The following is a 12,500-nucleotide window of genomic DNA, read 5'->3' as shown; positions in this document are numbered from 1 at the left end:
GCAGGAGGCGGCCCCCGCCGAGGAGGCCGCGGCCGTCTCAGCCTCGTCAGCCTGCGCAGCCCCCTCACAGGAGGCCCAGCCCGAGTGCAGTCCAGAAGCCCCCCCCGCGGAGGCGGCAGAGTAAAAGGGCACGAGTTTTTGAGATGATCGAAGAACTTTTCTCCCCCCGTTTGTTTGTTGGAGTGGTGCCAGGTACTGGTTTTGGAGAACTTGTCTACAACCAGGGATTGATTTTAAAGATGTCTTTTTTATTTTACTTTTTTTTAAGAAGCAAATTTTGTTCCTCCCCCTCCCCCACAGATCCCATCTCAAATCATTCTGTTAACCACCATTCCAACAGGTCGAGGAGAGCTTAAACACCTTCCTCTGCCTTGTTTCTCTTTTATTTTTTATTTTTTGCATCAGTATTAATGTTTTTTGCATACTTTGCATCTTTATTCAAAAATGTAAACTTTCGTTGTCAGTCTGTGGACATGCCCATATATGAAGGAGATGGGTGGGTCAAAAAGGGATGTCAGATGAAGTGATAGGGGCCACGAAGGGGAAATTTAAGTGGTGCATAGCATTGCCAAGATAATGTGCCACTAGAAATGATGGTGTAAAGGCTGTCTTTTTTTTTTTTTTTTTTTAAGAAAAGTTATTACGATGTATTTTGTGAGGCAGGTTTACAACACTACAAGTCTTGATTAAGAAGGAAAGAGAAAAAAAAAACACCAATACCCAGATTTTAAAAAAGATCATAGTCTTAGGAGTTCATTTAAACCATAGGAACTTTTCACTTATCTCATGTTAGCTGTACCAGTCAGTGATTAAGTAGAACTACAAGTTGTATAGGCTTTATTGTTTATTGCTGGTTTATGACCTTAATAAAATGTAATTATGTATTACCAGCAGGGTGTTTTTAACTGTGACTATTGTATAAAAACAAATCTTGATATCCAGAAGCACATGAAGTTTGCAATTTTTCACCCTGCCCATTTTTGTAAAACTGCAGTCATCTTGGACCTTTTAAACACAAATTTTAAACTCAACCAAGCTGTGATAAGTGGAATGGTTACTGTTTATACTGTGGTATGTTTTTGATTACAGCAGACAATGCTTTCTTTTCCAGTTGTCTTTGAGAATAAAGGAAAAAAAAAATCTTCAGATGCAATGGTTTTGTGTAGCATCTTGTCTATCATGTTTTGTAAATACTGGAGAAGCTTTGACCAATTTGACTTAGAGATGGAATGTAACTTTGCTTACAAAAATTGCTATTAAACTCCTGCTTAAGGTGTTCTAATTTTCTGTGAGCACACTAAAAGCGAAAAATAAATGTGAATAAAATGTACAAATTTGTTGTGTTTCTTTATGTTCTGGTAAAATACTGAGACTTCTAGGTCTTAAGATAAATTTGAGGAAGATCTTGCATGTCATCGAGAGTAAATTATCTTGTGGTTTTTAATCTGAAGTTTTCAAACTGAAATTAATCAGCCTTGTCAGATTACATGCGGAGTTTACAACATTCCATGTCAAATCTGTTACCTTTTATCTATATTTAGTTTTCATTTAAAAATTGAACAATTACTTTTATTGTAGTTATGTAGCATGTCAGAATAAACCATTTAATAGAAAAGCAATGTGACCCAAAGACTTAATGTCATGTGAAAATTTCATAAAACTTTTTTTTTTTTTGTCGTGGAGGTCCAGAAACCTAAATTGATAATGACTGAGTCTCTTTAATCCAAATTGCAGATGGGTCATAAAAAGTAACCAAATGTGTTTCAAAAGTTGATGGTGTATTACCTGCCATTGTAACTGCTTAGTGCTTGGATAATTTCCAAATTATTGCTTAGACTCTGTGTTATACCTTAGGAAAACAGGCTTATGTAAAGAAGTAATGGTGATGAATGGATGGCATTGTCAGTTTATGGGCCTTTAGTACTTGCCTCAATTCAATAGTTGCAAGCAGTTTTTTTTTTTTTTTTTTTTAATGAAAGTAGTGCATTAGCATCTTGTTACTCAAAGGAAAAGATAGAGAATAATACTTTCTTTTATAGTAATTTCTCTTGCAAGTTTACCTCCTTTGCTTTTTTACCACCATATAACTGGATATTTTTCTTCACTGGACCCTAAATTCAATTGAATTTTAAGATAAAGATGTGTATCAAATACCATTCATTAAATACAAAGAAAAATTGTTTACGTACACCTGCTTTACTGTTTTTGAGCAGTATGCCATGTAGGGTTCACAATAAGTGAACCACATTTGTATAACAACTGAATGCCAAATCTTTAAATATTAACAAATCAGCTTTTGACATTTGTTTTTAGTTGAAATAATGGACCATAAGTAATAGTTTATGACCTCTCCTCATCAAATGCCCTCCTCACTAATCAAGTAATGTTTAGGAGAGTATACTTTTAGTTGGGGTTTCTTGATCTTGAAGGATGTTTGAAAGTTTAAAGTCAAATCTGGTAACCAAAGGATGGCTTTATGGGTCTTGCCCACCTTTTTCTTAAATACTTGGCCAAGTACAGCGCCTGGGATGTGGTAGGACTCAGAAAAAAATGGATTTTAAAAAGTAACTCCTGAGTAGTCAAAAATAAACTGTGTAGCCAATTATATTGCTAGGTTTGTTCTTTTAACAGCTGGAATTTATTAAGTTGCATTATTTTGATTTTAATCATTGCCTAGAACACTTTGGGTGGTATTGATGGAGTGGGTTTTCCACCAAGTGATTAAATGATATTTGACATATATCTTTTCATCCAAAGTTTTGTACATCACATTGTTTTCTAATGGAAAAATGTTAATATGGCTTTTTGTATTACTAAAAATAGCTTTGAGATTAAGGAAAAATAAATAACTTGTACAGTTCAGTATTGTCTACTAAATCTGTATTGGCAGTATGTATAATGGCATTTGCTATGGTTATAAAATACTTCGTCTGGATTATAATAATCATTTGATCCAATTCCTATTGCTTGTAAAATAAAGTTTTACCAGTTGATATAATCAACCTTGCTAAAATAGGATTTTTTACAATTTTAATTTCAAAATGCAAGTTTTAGAGAAAAATTTAAAATCTTAAGTGTTGGTGGTAAGTATAATTTATTCAATTAAGGGATTCAGAAGGTATGCATGACATACTTAGGATATAAAATTCACTGAAGGTGAGTTATGCTCAAAAATCAAAATTTTTAATGATGGAACTTGATAATTTGAGAAACAATTTGTTTACATTTTTTCTCGTGAATATAAACAAAAAATTCAATTAAGTTTAGGGATTTGGGAGAAGGGTGCTTTTTGCATTCATATATTTTTGGTCGATCAGCTGGGAGAAGGGTATAGTTCAACTCAGGTAGCCCAAGTTATCTTTGAAAATTAGACTGGTTAAGTAACAAGGCAGTTATATTTTCTTTAATCGTTCACTCTGCAAATTGAGCATTTTTTTTCTCCCTCTCCACTTCCCAGTTATATGAAAGTGCTTAAAGCAGGGTATAGCAAACAAGAATTTTAAAAGGTTTTCAACCTGTAAATATTCCAGTCCCTGCTGGAGATTCAAGTTTAAGCACTCCTTTACACCCAGCAATGCTATTTTAAAAATGGGGGATACTTTTAATAAGTGTGAAGGTTAACCATAGTTTATGTTCCTGAAAAATTATTAATTACTGATCCTGAAATACTGTCTACAGTTCTCAGCTGCTCGATGTGAAATTTAAAACAAAATATACCGTCATAAGATTTAGCAGCTGTAAGTATATAAAATAATTGTTGCAAAATTTCTAGAAATCCTCATAATCTCAGTGTTAGTGTTTTGATAAAATTAAAGTATAAACCTTTTTAGTACTAGTAAATGAAAAAAGATTGTCAACTGCTACTAGTACAACTCATATCTGGGGAAAGGTGAAAGGTAACAGGACTACTCATCACTTAGGATTTTAATAAAGACAACAAATCTCAATTAAATTCGTTAGGTTTACATTACAGATCGTCTTCCAAACAATTGAGCATGTGTTCCTCAGGTTTGACATGAATTGAGGACTGATCGATATAGTGCTAGAATTCTGTACCTAAAGTAACTAATGGGGGTGGGAATAGGGAAAGGATTCTTGGGAAGAGTTATAAATTCGAAGTCTAGGAATGCCCTCAAAGCAATGACAGCTGCATTTTGGAACACACCATCTAATAGAAATATAGTGTGAGCCGCATATATAATATAAAAGCTTAGTGACCACATTTTTAAAAAGTGAGAGAACAAATGAAATAAATCTATATATCCCATATATTTCAATATGTAATCAATATGAAAATTATTGAGATATTTTCTTTTTTTCTTACCAAATTTTTGAAATCCAGTGTATTTTATACTTACATCTCAGTTTGGACCAGCCACATTTCAAGTGCTCATTGGTTACATGTGGCTACCATATTGGAGAGCCCAGGTCAAGAATTAGGGTCTGAGAGTCAAAGAGTGATTAGGACTGCTGGGAAACAAACTCTTTGCAGAGTAGAGCTTATGTAATTAATTCCATGAGCTTCAAGGATTTAGCTTTTGGATAAACGTTGACTTTTTTTTTTTTTTTTAATTTCAAACCACTTAAGCAGTTAATAAGGCGTTGATATTACACATAAATAGGGAGATTTTGAATGGACTTGTTATGGGCTGAATTGTGTCCCCCAAAGTTCATATTGATGCCCTAACCCTCAGTACTCTAGAATATGACTATATTGGGAAATAGGGCCTTTAAAGAGGTGATTAAGTTAAAATAAGGTTGTTAGGGTGGGCACTAATCCGATCTGACTGGTGTCCTTATAAGAAAAAATTTGAATACACTGAGAGACACCAGGGGCACACGTGCAAAGAGAAACACCATGTGAAGACAACGATGAGAAGATGGCCACCTGAAGCCTGGAAGAGAGGCCTTAGAAGACACCAAAACTATCAGCACCTTGATTTTGGACTTCTAGCCTCCAAAAGTGTGAGAAAATTCTGTTGTTTAATCCCCACCAGTCTGTGCTATTTTATTTTGGCAGCCTTAGTAAACTAATACAGGACTCTAGGGTAAGAACGGAAAAATTGTCCTTACCTAAGGATATAAAGAATTTTACATGCTTGTTTTCCTTCAATAAAAAAAGAGACTGCTTTCCAGCTTGAGTATTTTATTATCGTTATTATTATTACTACCTTAGAAAAGAGAAACAGCTTAAAAATTAGAAAGGTAAATTATATTTATCTTAACTATTAATGAATTGATAGGAAAGATATCTGAAAAACAAATAGTAAAAATATTGTCTAAAAGTGCTATGTAATATTATGTCTGAATTTATCCATCTCTTTATTTTTTCCTTGCAATTTACTTGTGCAAGAAACTGAGTTAGTTTTGTACTTTTCATAGTATGAATTTTGCAATTACATCTCATGCAGTCATTTAACATTTTCCTTTGTCTTTTCTGTATTTCTTGTATTTTCTGTAAATTGATCAATAGCTCTAGAGGCTTGATCAGATTCAGGTTCAAAGGACAATCTCATAAATAATAGGGTGTACTTCTATCAGGACATACATAATGTCTGTTTTTTTTTTTTTCTTTGTGATGTTTGAAGCCATTGATTTTTATTTAAATCCATTAATTAATTTAGGGTTGCCAAATGGTATTATTTTAATTGTCATTCCTTTTTCGTTTATTCAGTTGCTTCTATAAAGAGAAACATTTTTTCATCAGCCGTTTGGTTGTCCTGAACTATATGTCATAATAGAAAGACAATAAATATTTGATTCTTTCCTTTTATTCACTAGTTTCAGAATGCACTGGTTTTCTAAAATTCTCCAAAATTGACCAATGATGGAATTTGTTTGTTTAGTAGCCTTATATATTCATAGACGGAAACTTCTTTGATGCAAGCAACATGTGATGCTCAAACTGATTCATGGTAGGTCATCTTTTAAAATGATCAAATTCAGTAAATGAAATCAGTTTAAATTTTATTAAGATGCTACTTGGGAATGTGCTAAAAGATAAATGGAACTCAATATTTACTTAACTCAAATAGATTTACATATTTAAATGTTGGCACATCCGTAAATTTTAGTTGAGGTGTCATGCCGAGAAGCCTTCTGTTTACACAATTTCAAAGAAATGGGAGGCATTACCTTTTTTTCTTACCTTCTAATTACTGCTGTATAATTATATTTAAATGCCATCAAAATGTATCTACATAACACCTTACTCCATGTAAGAAAAATGTCTGGAAATTTATGAGCATGAGGAGACTCAACAATCACCAGTCATAGAGACATGCATGTTGGCACTTGGTGAAGTAGTTCACTAAATAGAACATGTTAGTCAACAGGCAATGATAATTACCTTAGCAAAATTCTGAAACTCCTATCTTGAAGTATGGGGCAGCGAAACTGGCAATTTTTAAAAGAAAAATTGCATTCACTATAGAGTCCAGAGGCTTCTATGGCAGGATTAACTGACAGCTCTTATAAACAAGTTTTGAGAAAGCAGAATTTAAGTGACCCTAAGGTAATACTCTTTTCTAAGCAAACTACCAACTAGAGCTACATTTTTTGTCTTTATGAAAAATTGGCAAGCATTGGATGAGGCAATAGATAATATTTGAATAGATCTGAGTACACTCAATTAGATTTATCAGAACTCCAATGATGAATTTATTTAAAACAAACAAAAATATACAAATACTAGAGGTTTTTTTCCAAACTACAATGAAAGTTGTTACTCATATCTCTTGAGAAAATCTACATTTTCAGCATTCTTATACAGAACACAAAGATTTTCATACTTATTAATGCTTAAGTAGACAAATGAGAACTTAATAGTACAATCAGTAAAACATAGCCATAATGTCACATAAAGAATATTTCTTGTGAAGCATTTTTACCAGAATGCCTGAGACTTAAAACACAGAATAAACATATTTATTGAGAAATGTAGCATTTTGATTTTTTGGTTTTAGATCAAGAAGGCTCATTAAAATCAGTTCATAAAGCAAGCTTCCTCCCTACATTCTGACTGTCCTAAATTCCAATTTTTTTATCAAAAGTGTATTTATAAATAAAATATATATCTTTCATATATTTAAATATATTAAACAAATTAATAATAGCAAGTTAAATAATATTAAAATAATTTACATACATAAATATTTTATATTTACATGCATATAATTTTATAATATATATTATTTTAATATAAAATAAAAACGTAAGACATTTATATAAATTTAAAATATATATCTATAAAATCAGGCATAAATATGAATGTGTGCTCTCTATTATTAAATTTTTAAAACAAAATTTATCTTCAATTTTCAATTTCGTCTCCTCCTTGATTTGCTATTTGAAGTCTTTGGAAAATATTATCATATCTTCTGAATGCTTCCTAAGATTATAGAGAGCAATGATTGAGTAAGGTTTTAGATTTGGTTAAAGGAGTGATTTTGGACCAGAAGTTGATTTATCTAAAAACTCTTTGTGTGAGAACCCTTAATTTGGTTTTTACTATTGAATAATCTTTTATAACATGCAGTTATAATAATAACCATCATGCACATCTGACCTACAATAAAAAAGAAAATGAGCAGAATAAAGATTATTGTCTTGTTCTTTTGTCATTGTTGTTCTAGATGTCTTATTCTTGTTGGTTAGACTCGTGGTCATGATGTTATTTCCTAATGAAGGCACAAGACCAAAGTAGTGATTAGGCACCTAGATACTGGAGTCAAAGGAATCTGGCTTTGCCGCGTTCAAACTTCTTACAATTTTATTTATTTATTTGTTTGTTTGTTTATTTTAATCACCTACAGCACCTGGTATTCCTATGTGGTCTCCCATCCAAGTACTAACCAGGGCCCAACCCTACTTAGCTTCCAAGATCAGATGGGATCGGGCTTATTCATGGTATGGCCGTAGACAACTTCTTACAATATTAGATACACTACTTTATCTGAGCCTCGGTGTTCTCATGCATGAAGTTGAGAATAAAAAGAGTGCCAATTAATAGGGATGACTGCACCTAGTCTAATGTCTATCATTTGGGAACTATTCAATTTATATTAATTCATATATTAACATATAAATAAGTTATGTATTATTTATATAAATACTAAATAAGTTAGTATTTATTCTATACCTGCGATCGCATCTGCATTTTTGGTTCAATACTGAGTAATCTACCTCAGATATTCTACTAGTACCCTGAAATCATTTGCAATATGTTTTACTTAAGATGTGCTAGATAAAGATATTAAAACAAAAAGACAGGTTTCTACTTAAGGGTCTATTCCATACTTCATTTATTATTTTAGAAACCTAATATTCTCTAGGAAATGAACCAGGATCTCGGAGCATAAGAATGATTATGTCACATGCTTAGAATCTGTTCTGGTGGGAAAATCACTATTGTTAAAAATAATACAAAATACTACTGTTAATAATCCATAATGTAATTTTTTAAAAAGTCAAATGCATTTAACTTCCTTATAGCCTTGGTTACATAGACATTAGATAAAAACAAATTAAATATTATAAAAAACAAGATTTGATATATCTTAAATTTGTGCTATTGATGTTTTAATAATTTTAATAAATATCAGGAAAAAATAAACATCAAATAAAGAAGGTGTATATTCAGGTTATCTATTGTGAGATGACAAACCATCTGGAACTCAGTGGTAGAAAACAACAATAATCTTTAAAAAAATTTTAACAGCATTATTGATGTGTAATTTATACAATAAATTGTACATATTTAAAGGCACGATTTGATAAGCACGCATATGTACACACCTGTGAACCATCACAAAATCAAGATAATGACCATGACGCTCATGGTTCTGTGGTCAGGAATTAGAGCAGGCACAGCAGGGACAGCTTGTTTCTGATACATGATGTTTGTGGCCACAGCTGGGGTTGCTTGAATAGCTACAGACTGCTGGGATGACTAGATGGGGGCCATATGTCCGAGGTCTTCATTGTTCTTCATGGAATATTCACTGGGATTTAAAGGTCCGAGATGGTTCCTTGATTACTGGTCTTGGTGCTTGGACTGAGATGGCTGGAACAGCAGAGATCTAGCAGATAACCCTCTGCATTCATTGTCGTCAAGATAGTCAGACTTCTTACATGGAAGCTGGCTTCTCCCAGAGGCAGAGTTCCAAGAAAATGTTGCAAGAGATAGGAAGTGGAAGCTGCCAATCTCTTACAGCCTAGTCTCAGAAACTGGCAGAACTCACTTCCTCTATGATTTATTGATTAAAATAGTCACAGAGCCCATCCAGATTTTAAGAAAGAAGGACATGGACACCACCTCTTGGTGGGAGAAGAGTCAAAAATTTTTGACCATCTTTAAAGCACTACAATACATTTTGGGTATGCTATATATCCCGAGTGAAAGAAAACTTCACATTGAGGACACGCACAAAAAATTTCTTGTGGATTATGAGAACGGTGGTAAGGGATGGGGGTAGAAGTAATATCAGAATTTCCATCAACTACTCTGTCGTCATTGCTCTTTATTAAGCAATATTCTTCAAATAACCTTGAGTCATTATGCCCGATATATTACAAATGGGTACATTTTAGATATTAATTCACACAATCAAGGTCATATGGTAAATAGCATTGTTTATTATAGACTATTTCATCATTTAATGGTGTATTTTAGCCATATAAATTATGTTCAAGATTCTAACATTTTTGAGACATAATTAATTCAGTAAAACCATTTGAGATGGACATATCATATTCTATCTATGTTATCGTCCTAGGACATTACCCTATTGGAAATTTACTGTACCTTACCTTTATAAAAATACCTTTTTAAAAAAAGTTGGCTGGGGCAGGGAGAAGGAGAAGATTGCAGCTTTACAAATAGATCTGTTTATTTTAACAATTTTTATCAGAGATAATTTCAAATAGACAACTTCATATAGCAAATTGAAGAAATGTCATGAAGACATGGTAAAATTATGTCTTTCTTATATGTTCAATTACTATGGGGAATATGTGCATCTAACATAAAAAGTTAGTAATATATTCTATGTAAGCCTCACAGGAGAATGTGTTTTTTTGTAGTTTTTGAAAAACACAAGGGAAAGGCAGTGTATAAGTACATTTTAAACACGGAAGAGGAGTACCTCACTCATTTAAGAGAAATTAAATAAAAGTATTAATCATTATTCATAGTATTTAAATATTTTTTTCAGGGGAAGTGGCTATACTTGGAAAGAAAGATGACCTACCTCATGTCATCCTCATGTGTCCGCCTCAACCACAGCTCCTCTCAAGTAATATTAGTGACTTCTCATGTTTCTCACTGTACCTTCATTTCTAAAACATTTCCTCTTCTGACTAAAGCACACAGGAATAAAAAGAAAGAAGAAAGAATCTTTTTACATGCACACGTGTTTGCATACATGTATTTCTGTATCAGAGAGATTACAAAGAACCATTAAAAATGTTAGCCACTTGGAATATTAGAGTTAGAAGGGTGATCAGGTGGCAAAGAGTTTTGATCATGAGATAAATCTGAAGGTGAATTATAAGAGCAGGAAGTGTCTACTGAGGAAAACTTTAAGGCAGTGATATTCCTTGGGAGAATAGAGGCAGCACCAAAAATAATCAATGAAAGCGACATGTTCCCTTTGTTTTGAATATCATATATTTGCTTATGGAATGTTTCAAATGTATTTCACATCTGTTTTTTAAGAGGTCATATCAAGTTGGTTTTTCTCTTTTCTTAATCAGTTTCTTTACAAAGTTATATCACTACCAAGAAGTTGGGAGATCATGTAACCAGAGTGAAAAGCAATTAAAATGAATTATTGTAATAGATGCTAGATTAGGTTAATACACATCCTCATCCATCAACATTCAAGACCTCTAATAGAGGTCTGTGTGTAGAGTAATAAATGAGAGTTTTCTGAGGTATTAAGTTAATTAACTAATATCAGAAGAAAAAGCAGTCACACCTGGTAGGTAGTAAATATAGTTGGAGAAGAGAGAGCCTCAAAATTATTCCTGTATCGCTGAGCCTTAAGTCCCAGTTTCTCCAACATACTTGTTCAAAACGTAGCCTCCTTTTTTTTTCTTGATAAATTCCTCTCAGATTGTGTCAGAAAGAATTGTTTTATCTGTAGAACTCAATGCTGTACTAAAGTTTTTTTCATATGGTTATCAATACTTATTGAGAGTCTTTTATATATGAGCTATTGTTCTAGGTTTTCAAGATACGGCCATTAAAAGAGACAGGTTTCCTGCTCTTGAAGAACATAAGGGCTACAAAAAAGATTTGTAAATACATTATGAAATACAATGAAAGCCATCTAAAAAAAAAAAAGTGGATCTATATCTTAGAGAAGATTTAAGAGCTAAAAACCATTAAAATCAAAATATGAAAAAGAAGTACTAGAAGAGTCCAGGGCAGAATTTCTATCGGAATGAGAAAGACTCCACTCTGATAAATTTGACCACATAAAAACAAAAAGTTGTACATGGCAAGAGTTACTCTAAGCAAAGTTAAAAGAAAAGTAATGAATTTTACTATAAATAAAGGATTAAATTCTCTGAAGAGTTTTTATAAATTAACTCAAAAAAAAAACAACATCCCAATGGAATCTGAGCAACAGACATAGACTATTCACTTAAGAGAAAATATAAATGCCTCTTAAATATATTAAAATGTGCTCAACTTTGTTTATAAGACTAGAACTATAAATTGAAATTATACTACTTTCTACCTATTAGATTAGCAAAAATAAAAAAAATGATAATACATAGTGTTAGTGAAGGTGTAGGAGAACAGTGATTTTCATACATTATTAATAGAAGTCTAAGTTAGTAAAATCTCTGAGGATAACAATTTTGTAATTTTATCAAAACTATAAGTGCATATTCTCTAGTATCCAGCAATTCTACTTTTGGGAATTCAGCCCAGAGAAATACTCACACATACCAAATGACATATATATGTTATTATTAATTGTAGCACTCATTGTTTATAATTGTAAAAGAGTAGCAAAAATAGAAAGAAGCTGAATGTTTATCAGTAGAGGTTGAGTTAAATAAATTAAAGTATATCCATATGATAAAACATTATGACTTTTCAATTTTTTTTCAAACATTATCAATTTTTTTTCTCAAAATTCTGTGAGTGACTAGGCTCAGCTGAGAAATTCTGTTCTGTGTGATGGTGTCTGGGATTGTAGTCATCTGGAGACCTGACCAGTCTGTAACATCCAAGATGGTTCGGTTGCATGGCTGGCATTTGGTGCTGGCTGTTGGATAGAAATCGAGCTGGAATTGTTGACTGGAGTGAATTACCAGTGCCATGTGGCCTCTCCTCACGGCTTGAGCTTTTTTCTAGCAAGATGGCTAGCTTTCAAAAGAGAGAGTTCCCAGGCATAAAGCTATAGATCTCTTAAGGGCCAACCTTGGAAGTTACACAACATTCCGTCTATTTCATTCTATTAACAAAATAAGTTATGAGGCTA

The 12,500-nt window shown here is 32.5% G+C and overlaps 1 pseudogene; it reads right to left on the bottom strand.

Moving 5' to 3' along the window:
• Positions 1-7,805: 7,805 nt before the first annotated feature.
• Positions 7,806-7,922, bottom strand: LOC111742814 (annotated as a pseudogene).
• Between the last annotated feature and the right edge of the window lie 4,578 nt (positions 7,923-12,500).

The sequence above is a fragment of the Pteropus vampyrus genome, unplaced genomic scaffold (assembly GCF_000151845.1).
Source record: "Pteropus vampyrus isolate Shadow unplaced genomic scaffold, Pvam_2.0 Scaffold101, whole genome shotgun sequence".
Lineage (NCBI taxonomy): Eukaryota > Metazoa > Chordata > Mammalia > Chiroptera > Pteropodidae > Pteropus > Pteropus vampyrus.
Note: the sequence above shows the minus strand (reverse complement) of the source record. Positions and strands in the feature narration are given on the sequence as shown.